Source organism: Hemitrygon akajei, chromosome 12 (genome assembly GCF_048418815.1).
Source record: "Hemitrygon akajei chromosome 12, sHemAka1.3, whole genome shotgun sequence".
Taxonomy (NCBI): domain Eukaryota; kingdom Metazoa; phylum Chordata; class Chondrichthyes; order Myliobatiformes; family Dasyatidae; genus Hemitrygon; species Hemitrygon akajei.
This window is the reverse complement of record NC_133135.1, coordinates 48,548,453-48,561,070: the sequence shown is the minus strand read 5'-3', so window position 1 is coordinate 48,561,070 and position 12,618 is coordinate 48,548,453.

The window sequence follows — 12,618 nt, the reverse complement described above, 5'->3', positions numbered from 1 at the left end:
TCAAGATATTAAGAAAGGTAATTGAAACGAAGCGTACATCAAAACACTTGTTTTAGAGGATCAGACTGCAGGATAGGGTTCATGTGCAAACACTTCATGTTTAGAGATGACAATATGGATGTTGGAGAGATTGTGGTGATATGTGGTTCTAAGAATTGTAAGGTTCACGTGGACCATGTGATCTGTGCAGAATGTATTTAAGACAACAATCAGGAAAACTGAGTCTGGATGTACCCTTAAATTGAATCCTATAATGTATGAAGAACTGGTAATATAAAAATTTGCCTCAAAGAGTCAAGAAGTGATGTTTTCAATGGGTCAAGTGACACATGTTACTTTAAAACAACTGCTAAGGCTCCAAGGTTAAAAGAAGCAACATCAGTAGTTGAAAATAAAAACAGAGATTGGGTTAATGTTTCTCAGCGACTTTTTTTCTTCTAAATGGGCAAGCAGTGCAGCACATGTACATAATCCCATTGTCCTTTTTGGCCTATTTTATAGTTCTGAATGATTCTGCAGTCAAAGGACAGTCGTGAATGATCTAGATACATCTTCTAGACCTTTCGGTTGTTACTGTGCAAAGCCCTGTAACTTACCACATTGAGAAATCACAAGGATCCAAAGATTAAAACATTAAAAATCTAATACATTAACTCTGTTTCTTTTACCTAACCAGCTGAGTGTTTCAATACTTTAATATCAAATTTTCAACAAATGCAACTTTTTTAAACCTTCCTTAGTTATTTGATCAATAAGCGTCACGATTTAGCCCAGTTTTCAGTGTAGCCAGTGATCACTTACTTGCACTATGTTGGCTGATGAACACACAGCACTGAACAACTTTAATACCTGCTTCCAAGCCCCACAACCCCCTCCTACACCCTTTGCTCAGTACTGTTAAATTGCCACCAATAGCCCGACTGAAATCATGCAACTCTTCCTGTCATTTAGTTTGGTATCTAGATGACATTCAGTAGAAGATTGGTTCTGTATCACATTTTTCATCTGATGTTTATATTTTGTAAGCCTAACCCTATTGTCCTATTAAGTAAATAATTCTGCATTGACATCTGCTGAGGAACCAAAAGCAGAAAGGACTGCATGGGCACCAGCTGCGTGGGTAAGTAAAATATTGTTAATCACCATGACCAAAGACATAGCCCTTTGGCTAAATTGCCTTAAAGCATAGATTCTATTAATGCTACCATTAGAGATAGGTTACTTGCTGAGCATTAAGTTTTTGAAAATGACCAAGGGCAGAGTATTCCTCCATGGAGAGGTGTGAGTAGAGGTGTTACTGATTCACTGCATGCTGGTACTTATCTCTGATGCTTTGCAGTCATCATTTCTTTAAGGACAGATCTGGTATTCTGAAGGAGAATGCCATCATGTTGGTGCATTGCTTCCAAGCCACTGATCTGTGAAAAAGAAGATGTAATTTTATCAGATTAGCCCTAACAGATGGCTCTCAGTAACCAGTTACCATGTCTTTTCATGCTGGAAAAGGCAGCGCCATGCCAGGTTTCCATGACAGCAGTCTGAGAATCCATGGCTGAAGTCTTCAGGTCTCAGAAATAACACTGTAGCTGCCAAATGCTCCAGAATGGACTAAAGGCTGCAGTAGGAACTTAAACGTATGTAAGTGAAAAACAGAAGCCTAAAGCAGAAAGTGTACAGACAGGTGTAAAATTCAAAATGAAACATTCTATAAAAACAGGCCATTTTCAATGCTGTGTTTTATGTAAACATGCTCTGAATGGACAATGAACCAATGTACACAACGTTCCCTCTAATTATTTTTAGATGCACGGACCAACCATTACTCTGAGCAGGAAGATTTTACTTGACCTGAACACTATGCGACACTTTAAAAGTTTATTTGGAATATGCACATCAAACAAACACAAACCATAACCTACAACACAAGTAAATGATGTCAGGCAATCAAAACAACTGACAAGCACAATAGCAAAAATGAAAGTTTTGACTAGACAGCGCTGGTGTTCAGTAGGATGCCCGTTTATTAATAATGAGCTACCGACTTCCATTCTGTGTTTATTGTTACAATTTGCATTGTAATTTGAAACACTGACTATTTAGATACGTTAAAGCTCTAAAATGTTTCAAAGAAATGGTTGTGGTACGCGTATTATTTAGAATATTTATGGATTATATTCATTAACACATAATTACAGGACATTTTGCAATTACTGTATATTAACAAACTTCATAATTATATTAACATAATTTCAAAATTATTTTAATATTATTTAAAAGAAAACTCCTGCTGCATGGCAACAAAGCTATGTTTGTGGGGACATCTCAGTTACTGCGCACCCTAGAGGGAACAGTGCATGTACTATTTTTTATTTTTTTAATTGTAATTTATAGTGTTTTTGTGTATTGTAGTTTACAATTGCCGTTAGACAACTTATTTCACGATCTGTCCCAGTGATATTAAAGCTGATTCTGATTCAAATGGTGTGACACCTACTAGAGAAAGACTAAGAAGCTTCTAGAAAAATGTAGAAGGAGCTACACTATCATTATTGGAAAATTCACTGATCAATTACACATATACACTTAGTGGCCAGTTTACTAGGTATAGCGGTCTTTGTGATCTTCCGCTGCTGTAGCCCATCTGCTTCCAACTTCGACACATCGTGTGTTCAGAGATGCTGTTCTGCACACCACTTTCATAATGTGTGGTTATTTGAGTTGAAGTCGCCTTTTAGCTTGAACCATTCTCTGCTGACCTCTCCCTTGAACAAAGCATCTTCGTCCATACAACTGCCTCTGACGGAATGTTTTTTAGTTTTTCACACCATTCTTTGTAAACTCTAGAGGATATGTGTGAAAATCCCTGAGATCAGCAGTCTCTGCCGTACACAAAGCACCCCAAATGGCACCAATAACCATTCCACGGTCAAAGTTGCTTACATCACATTTCTTACCCATTCTGATGTTTAGGCTGAACAACAACTGGCCATGTTTGAATATTGTTATGCATTGAGTTGTTGCCACGTGATTGATTGACTAGATACTTGCATTAACAAGCAGGTGTACAGGTGTACCTAATAAATTGACCACTGACTGATTATATAAAAATACAAGTATGCATTGGAAAGTTAAACTACAAGAAAAGTAAGAATTCTACACCCTAATCCAACAGAGAGGAGGATATGCTATTTCCAATCTGCACTGACTGTGGTCTCCCGATGAGGATGCAAAGGATCCAGTTGTAGAAAGAGGTATAGAGGACCAGGTTTTAAAGCTTGATGACTAATACTGAGGGGATGATGGTGTTGAATGCTGAGCTGTAATCAATAACAGCAGTCTGACGTAGTTACTGCTGTTGTCCAGGTGATCCAAGGCCAAGTGGAGAGCCAGTGGGATTGCATCTGCTGTAGAGCTATTGTGGTGGCAGGCAATATGCAGTAGGTCCAGGTCCTCGCTCAGGCAGGAATTAGTTCTAGTCATGACCAAACACTCAAAGCACTTCATCACAGGAGATATGAGTTGAAGCAGCTGATCCTGACATTCTTGGGTGCCGGCATGATAGATGCCATTTGAAGTAGGTGGGAACTCTGACTGCAGCAGGAGAGATTGAAGATTTCCTTGTACACTCCAGCCAGTTGGTTGGCACATGATTTCAATGCCCTGCCAGAAACACCACCTGGGGCCTGATGCCTTGCGAGAGTACACCTCTTATAAGATGAACGCTGAGACAGATATCAGAGTTGCGAGATGATGCAGAGATTCACACAGTTATAGTTCTATTCTCCCTTTCAAAGTATGCATGAAAGGTGTTCAGCTCACTAAGGAGTGAAGCATCACAGCCATTTATGATGTTAGGGTTTGCCTTGTAGGAAGTAATGGCCTGTAAACCCTGCCATAGATGATGTACTGTATATCAAGTTCCATCTCCAACTTCACTCAGAATCGCTTTCTCGCTCTTAAGATAGCCTAAAGGAGATCGTACCTGGTCTTCTAGATCATTCATCTTGAATGCCCCTGATCTACCAGTGGCATATTGCAAATCCTCTGCTTCATCCACGGCTTCTGTTTTGTGTATGTCTGGTAAGTTCTTGAAGACACACTCATCCACACAGTTCTTGATGAAGTCGGTGACAACTGTAGCATATCCATTGAGATCCAAAGATGAAAACCTGAATATGGTCTATTATTCCACTGATTCAAAGTAGACCTGTAAGCACTATTCTGTCATACCTTTGCAGTCCTTATCTTTGGTACTGCAGTCTACAGTCTTTGCTAGTACACTGGGAGTAGAAGTATAGTCAGGTGATGGAGCTTTTAAAAGTGCAGACGTGGTATGACACAGTAAGAGTTTTTGATAGTGGTGTAACAGTGGTCAAGTTTGTTGGCTCCTCCGGTTCCAAAGGTTACGTGGGGTAATAGGTTAGAGACATCTTCCGTTCCCCACAATAGTCAAAAAGGCATAAGGGTGCACTTTCTCACGACTGCTCAGCTCCTCCCGTGCCGGTCTGAGATGGAATGTACATTGCTACAGGAATGGTGGGGGACAGATAGACTGGATGACACTTCCCTGCCAGATGTTTCAGATCAAGAGAACAAGATTGAAACAAGTCCACCATTTTGGTGCACCATGATGAGTTAATTATGAGGCAAGCACCACCACCACTGTCTTTACCTGATGCACCACCACCACTGTCTTTACCTGATGCTGCTGTCAGGTCTAAGCAATAGAAGGCTAAGCCCTTGGGCTGGAGTGCTGGGGGTGTGCCTTGTTTCTACACAGCAGTCACTGTCGCCCTCTGGTACTGCAATCTAGCTCTGAGGTTTTCAGTTCTATTCACCTGGGTGTACATTAGCCAGGAAGATGTTAGATACTGGGGGCCTCAGGGCCCTGCACTTCAATTTTACTTACAGCCCAGCTTGGTGGCTGTGTTTTCTTAAATTGAAAACTGCACATGCTACCTTGATGATCTACAGTTGGGAGTCCTCCAATTTTGAAAATTGATAGCTTTTTAAAAATTTCTTAAAACAATGTTGCTTACTGAAGTACCAATGACCGTGACAAATAGATTTCAGCTGTGAAAGTCCGAAACAGGAATGTATTTGAAGATTCCCTCTGGAGCTGCATACAGAGTTGCCATTCTTTCAGGTTGGCTTCAAGTTAAATTTGCTCAGTTATTAACTGGATGATGAGCAAATCTGTGCAATTTTATTTTAAATGTGTTATGGGCATGCAAATATTACAAAAATAAATTAACTTGCATGAGGTGAGTCTTATTCTGCCGAATTCCCCTTGAACTGAAATTCTAATTGACCAGGCAGAACCTTAGGGTGTTACATACTCTACCTCATCTGCATTGTCTTGTTAACCTGTTACATGAAATTTTGTAGTATGCAGCAAACTGGATTTCAGAAAACAGTTTTTGACATTCACTTGTGAAAATTTTCATCAGTAAAATATCTAGTAATGATGCAGCTAAATATCAAAATCAAGCTTATTCTCATTGAAATGTCATGAAATTTGATGTTTTGCTGCAAGACATAAAAGGTTGTGACAAGCAAATAAATAAATAGTGTGAAACAGAAATAACAAGTATTGTTCACGGACCATTCTGAAATCTGGCAAATTGGAAGAAGCTGTTCCTAAATTTTGAGTGTGAGTCTTCAGGCTCCTATACCTCCTCCCTGATGGTAGTAATGAGAAGAGGGCATGCTCAAGGATGGGTGCTGTTTTCTTGAAATACTGTCTCTTCTAGATATATGGAGGGGAGGGTTGTGCCCATGATGGAACTGGCTGAGCCTACAGGCCTCTGCAGCCTCTTTCGATCCTGACCATTGGAGCCTCTGTACCAAACGGTGATGCATACAGTCAGAATGCTTTCCATTGTACAGCAGTTGAAATTTTTGAGAGTCTTTGGTGACATACGAAATCTCCTCCAACTCCTAATGAAGTACAGGTATAGCTACTAGCAAGCCTTCTTTGTGATTGCATTAATGTGTTGGCCCCATATTTGATCCGCTTAAATGTTGACGTCCTGGAACTGGAAGCTGCTCACATTTTCCACCGCTAATTCCTCAATGAGGACTCACTTGTGTTCTCCTGAATTCCACAGTAAGTGTTTCTGTCTTGCTTATGCTAATTATGAGGTTGATGTTGCAACACCACTCAACTAGCTGATCTATCCAACTCATATATCCCTCCTCATTGCCATCTGAAATACTGCCAACAAGAGTGGTTTCATCAGCAAATTTATAGATGACATTTGAGGTGTGCTTAACCACATAGTCATGAGAGTAGAGCAGTGGACTAAGCATGCAGCCTTGAGGTGCACCTACGTTGATTGTCAGCGATGAGGAGGTGTTAACACCAATCCACAATGACTGTGGTTTCCCAATGACAGAGTTGAGGATCCAGTTGCAGAGGGGTACAGAGAGCTAGATTTTGAAGCTTGTTGATAAGTACAGAGTGAAAGATGGTGTTGAACTCCAAGTTGTAATTGATAAGCAGCATTCTGATGTATGTATTGCTGTTGTACAGGTGATCCAAGGCCGAGTGTGAGCCAGTAAGACTGCATTTGCTGTGGATCTGTTGTGGTAATAGACAAACTGCAGTGTGTCCTGGTCCTTGCTAATGCTAACTGTGATGGAGAACACTTGCTAAATGCAATCCTTACACATGCACATTCACTCACACACAAACATGTCATTCCGCTGTCATAACACACTTCAATGTCTTCCCCAGTATATTCTCATAACTAACCCACTGTTTTCAACCCGCATTGTTACAAATGCTCAGAGCCAGACACAAGGTTTGGTCTGATTTCATTCTTTATTTGAACTTGATTAAGTTCACACTAGCATTTCCCTGTGGTCACGTGGTATCTGCAGGGTCCCAAACTGAGCTGCTATGCTCAGGCTGGCTTTACATGGCCTGTACATGGCAGAAGATTCCACTTCCTTAGTAATAGGATGCGTAAATGTCTACATGTTGTTTGTATACTGAATTTAATGTAGATACTTGTATTTATTTTGTAACATGATTGTAACTACATTATGGGGTGCATCATATTCTAATTTATGTGAAGTCTTCAGTTAACTTTGTTGATAATTAAAGATGGCATGTCCTATGCCTAATAATCGGAGTTCATCACCCTCAGTAAGAGAGAAAGAGGGACTGCTAAGAGTTCACACTGGGTAAGAATAAATATGGAGCTATTATTGTGTTCTCTTGTATATATCATTTTTTTAAATATTGGCATTATTCTTTTCACTATTTTCACTAATTTTTAAGTTTGATTTTTGTCACACCTAATAAGCACCCTTGCGCTAAAGTGCTAAGTGACTCCAGCCATTTCTCCTTTGTTCACAACCCCTGTATCTAACATATGGTGGCAATGATGGGATGGCCAGTTGCAGAGGGGTGCGCTTAACCCAGGGGAGAGTGGGATTGCAATCCCAAGTCAGGAATCCTCCTGAGGCGAAAAATGAAGCAGATGCTGGGGAAGTAGTGGAGACTTCAGAGGAGGAAGAACTTCAACCCAGGATCAAACTCAGACCAGAAGCAGAAGGGCCTTCAAGTGGCACCACCTCTGAACCCACCCTGGAAAATTTGTTCAGAGACTTTTTGTTTACCCAGCAGAGGAGAGATGATACTTTTGGAAAAGAACTCCAAATCCTGGCAAACGCCCAGCCTGAGTCATCTATTTTCCCATCTGAACTGCCCTTCAATCCTCCTGCACTGCTGTGGAAGAGTCCAAAGATGCCTTCTTATCAACAAGGTGACAATAATGTGAACTACCTCCTCAGGTTTGAAAAGATGACCTAGATATGGCAATGACCAGAGGAGGAGCGGGTCTGCTAGCAAGTGCCACTACTAACAGGTGAAGCTCTTGAAGCCTACACTGCAATAGAGAAAGACAGGCCCTAAAACTATCTTGAACTGAAGGTGGTGCTGCTGGCTTACTTTGATATCGCAGCAAAAACTTATTGCCAACACTTGCGTTCCAGTACTCTACCACCAGGGGAATCACCCACCGAGACATTTCATCACTGGAGGGGCTCTACCGCTGATGGATCTAACCAGAGCAGAAGTCCAAGGAGGAAAATGGTGATCTTGTAATGTGAGTATTATTAAAAGTAAGTTAATACTACCGGGGTTGGCGGGGTCTTTACTTACGCTCTTTTTACTCCCAGTATGCATTGTATATAGTTCCTCCACCCATGCCACACGAGGTACCTGGAAGCCTCTGTATTGTAAATATCATTTGCCGTCCCAGATAAAGATGCTCTTTTGGCCATCAAGTTGTCGAGTGGTCTTTTTGTAAAGTAGAAGTTACCACATACCGTAGATACCGGATTATAAGCCGCTACTTTTTTCCCACACTTTGAACAGCTTTGAACACTGCAGCCTTTACTACGGTGCGGCTAATGCATGGTTTTTTTTCATGCCGCCTCGTAAACATTTTGCCTCGTAACAGTAGACCAATAAAATTGATGAGTAGTTCACAGAGGTCCAATGAAATTGTACGATAAATCAAGCGCACTTTCACAATTAAATTATTGTAAATCAGTCATTTGTACTCACCCTCATCAACATGGAAAACACTCGAAGAAAAGCATTGTGCTGCCTTTATGGCAGTTATTTAGTTTATAATATTTTCGCTTAGTAATTCATTTGTTAGTATTTTCTAGTTAAAGTTAGAAGTGTTTTAAGTATATTTGTTTTCTGTACTACATCCCGGGATGCTATGACGTCACATCCGGTTTCGCCGCGTCTTGTGGGGAAATACCGGTTTGCGATAAACGGAAAGGTGGGGGCGAGCGCATTAGACCCGCGCGATGATGCAGCTTTTTTTTTAGATTTTTTTAAATTAGTTTTTCAAAACATTTTACAAAATTAAAAACCCCAAATCCCAATGAGGAGCATTAATACAGTGCAAGATTAAGCATACAATAATAATATGCTACACAGGAAGAGAATTTAACAAAAAAACACCTAAATTAAAGACAAGTGAGCTTAGTGTCCTCCCCAAACCCCACAACACAAGAAAAAAAAACAACAACTCCAGACCGACCACAACACAATATAGAGAGTATAAGTCCGGACAGTCAAACTCCCAGACTGTAAATACACTTAGCAACAGAGGATAATAATGCCTACTACCAGAAAAAAAAAGGGAGCTGAAAGCAAGGGACTGAAAAGAAAAAGAAACCCTAGTCAAGAGGAAGGTTATGAAAGTACTCGATAAAAGGCCCCCAGATCTTATGGAACTTTAAATCCGAATTGAGAACTGAATAATGAATTTTTTCGAGGTCCAAGCAGGCCATAATGTCGTTAAGCCATTGCGCATGAGTGGGCGGGGCAACATCTCTCCATCTAAGGAGGATCAAGCGTCTCGCCAGGAGAGAGGCAAAGGATAGTATTCGGCATTTGGTCAGACCCAGACACAAATCTGTCTCGCCCCAAAAACCGAACAGAGCAATTAAGGGGTTAGGTTCTAGGTGCTGATTCAGAATACCCGATAGTGTAGTGAAGACATCTTTCCAGAATTTCTCCAAGCTAGGACAGAGCCAGTACATATGGATGAGAGAGGCCACGCCCCTCTTGCATTTATCACAGAGCGGACTAATGCCAGGGTAGAATCGAGATAGTTTAGATTTAGACATATGGGCTCTATGAACAATCTTAAACTGTAAGAGACAATGGCGAGCACAAAGAGAGGTTGAGTTAACCGATTTGAGAACTGAGTCCCAGCTCTCCTCGGATAAGGAGATATTTAAATCCTGCTCCCAGGCCATTTTAATTTTATCCACAGGGGCCCGTCGTAAGGCTGCTAGTTTATCTTGGATAATTGAAATTAAACCTTTACCTAGTGGATTAATGGAGAGAAATAGGTCCATAGCATTTTTCGCAGGCATTTCAGGAAAGTTAGGAATTAAAGGAGCAGTAAAGTGTCGGATTTGGAGATATCTGAAAAAGTGAACGTTAGGCAGGTTGAACTTAACAGAGAGCTGTTGAAAAGAAGCGAAGCGGTTATCAATGAAGAGATCTTCAAAATGTCTAATGCCCTTCCTGTACCAAACATGGAATGCTGAATCGAACGTGGTAGGTAAAAAAAGGTGATTATGTGCAACAGGGCTAGAAATGGAAAACCCCTGGAAACCATAGCATTTCCTGAACTGAGCCCATATACGCAAAGTGTGTCTAACCAGAGGATTAGCTATTGATCTGGGCAGACTGCTAGGGAGTGCAGAGCCAAGAAGTGCAGATATAGATAATTCTTTAGTGGAGCTCAACTCCATTGCCACCCAGTTAGGGCACTCAGGTTGACCGTGGAAGAAAGACCAGAAGGCAGCACAACGTATATTAGCTGCCCAGTAATATAAGCGAAAGTTAGGTAAAGCCATGCCACCCTCTTTTTTAGATTTTTGGAGGTGGATTTTATTAATTCTAGAGCGCTTATTCTGCCACAGATATGACAAAATAATAGAGTCTAAGGAATCAAAAAAAGATTTAGGATTAAAAATTGGGATAGATTGAAATAAGTATAAGAATTTGGGGAGAACATACATTTTGACAACATTGATACGACCTACCAAGGACATAGATAGAGGTGACCATTGTACCAGACTCTGTTTTGTAGCATATGAAAGATTGACAAAGTTTTCACGAAAGAGATCTTTAAACTTCCTTGTGACTGTAATTCCAAGATAAGTAAATTGATTATGGACTACTTTAAAAGGGAGATCTCGAAATATTAGTTCTTGTGCTTCTTTATTAATTGGGAAAAGTTCACTCTTATGTAAGTTGAGTTTATAGCCAGAGATCTGGCTAAACTCGTCAACAAGTGAAAACATTAGAGGTAAGGATGTAGACGGATATGAGAGAAAGAGTAGTAAGTCATCAGCATAGAGAGAGACTTTATGTTCAACATCCCCTCTCCAAATCCCAGTCAGTTCAGGACATTTTCGAAATGCTATCGCCAGAGGTTCTATAGCCAAATCAAAGAGAAAGGGACTTAAGGGGCATCCCTGACGGGTGCCACGTTTGAGATTGAATACTTGGGATTTCTGAAAGTTAGTTAGAACAGAAGCAGTAGGACACAGGTACAGCAATTGGAGATGATGCAGCTTTTAAGTTAAAGGCGATCAATAACTTTTCCTGGTAGGCTGCAGTATATATTTTTTTACCAGTCGTTAGGAGATATTGGAATGTTGTTCGTGCACTGTTCAGTAAAAAAGTATATGCAACGTAATTTGTGTGTTACCGATACGTATGTATATTTAAAAGTAGCCGTGTTACAGGCACGGTTCGAAAAAAAGCATTTGCAATATGTATTTGTTTATGTTACCATACGGATTTAATTAAAAGTTAAAAAATCCTCACATGTAATATCTTTCTGTGTAAATATCTCATATTACAACGTGGGACACCTGCGGCTTAAAATCCGGTGCGGCTTGTACAAGTACAAAATTGATTTTCTTTCTAAAATTAGAGCCTGCGGCTTTTAATCAGGTGCGCTCTGTAGTACGGAATCTACGGTATTTCTGGCGATGAGGTAAACTGGTTTTGTGGATGGGTCGGCCCCGTTTTCGATCAGGAGCTGTGTGCGGGTGAGGAGCCTCGTGTTCAGATGGCTACGTTCAGAACGGTCAGTGTGTTCGACGAGCAAATCGAGGAGTGGCGGGAGTACGAGGAAAGGTTGGGCCACTTTTTCTGTGCTAATGGAATTACTGAGGAGGCTAAGAAGCGCTCTCTTCTCCTGAGTGTGTGTGGGGCAAGGACGTACAAGCTGATACGGAACTTAGCTACACCGCGGAAACCGGGAGAAATTTCATAAGACAAACTGGTCAAGCTCATGGGGAACCACCACAATCTGAAGCCTTCGGTGATAGATCAAGTTTCACAGCCATGTCCGGAAGCCAGGTCAGTCTGTGGGTGATTTTGTGGCCGAGCTTTGACAGCTGTCGGAGCATTGCAATTTCGGAGCCGTGTTGGTTGACATGCTCCGTGATAGATTAGTATGCGGCATTAATAATGACACCGTACTACGCCACTTGTTGGGGGAAATCCCACCGTTGACTTTCAAGACAGCCCTAGAGACTGCCCAAGGCATGGCGATGGCTGCTAATAATGCAAGGATTATTAGCATTAACAAGAAAGGATATGGGGGGGTCGCAGTCGGCGGCAGTGCTCCAAGTCAGGAGGGAGACTGGTGGACAGGAAATGCTGGTGGAATGTTTTCGGTGTGGAGGAACGCACTATGCTAATGTTTGTAAATTCAAAGATACTGTCTGCCATGCTTGTAGCAAGAAGGGACATTTAGCTAAAAAGTGCAGGAGCATAAAGGGTAAGGTTAAGCCTGGGCAGGGGAAAGCTCAACAGACTCAGGCAGCCACACACCACCTAGGAGAAGCAGACGAGGAGGCAGCGTGTGCCTACAACATGTTTGGGGTGGAAACGGATGAGGGACCACCTGAACCATATTATGCCACAGTTACTGTCAAGGGAAAGGACATTAAGTTCGAGATTGATTCAGGAACTACTGCATCGGCCATTAGTGAAGAGACCTACAGGAGGACATCGGGATCCAACCTGCCTCCCATCAGACCATCTAAGCT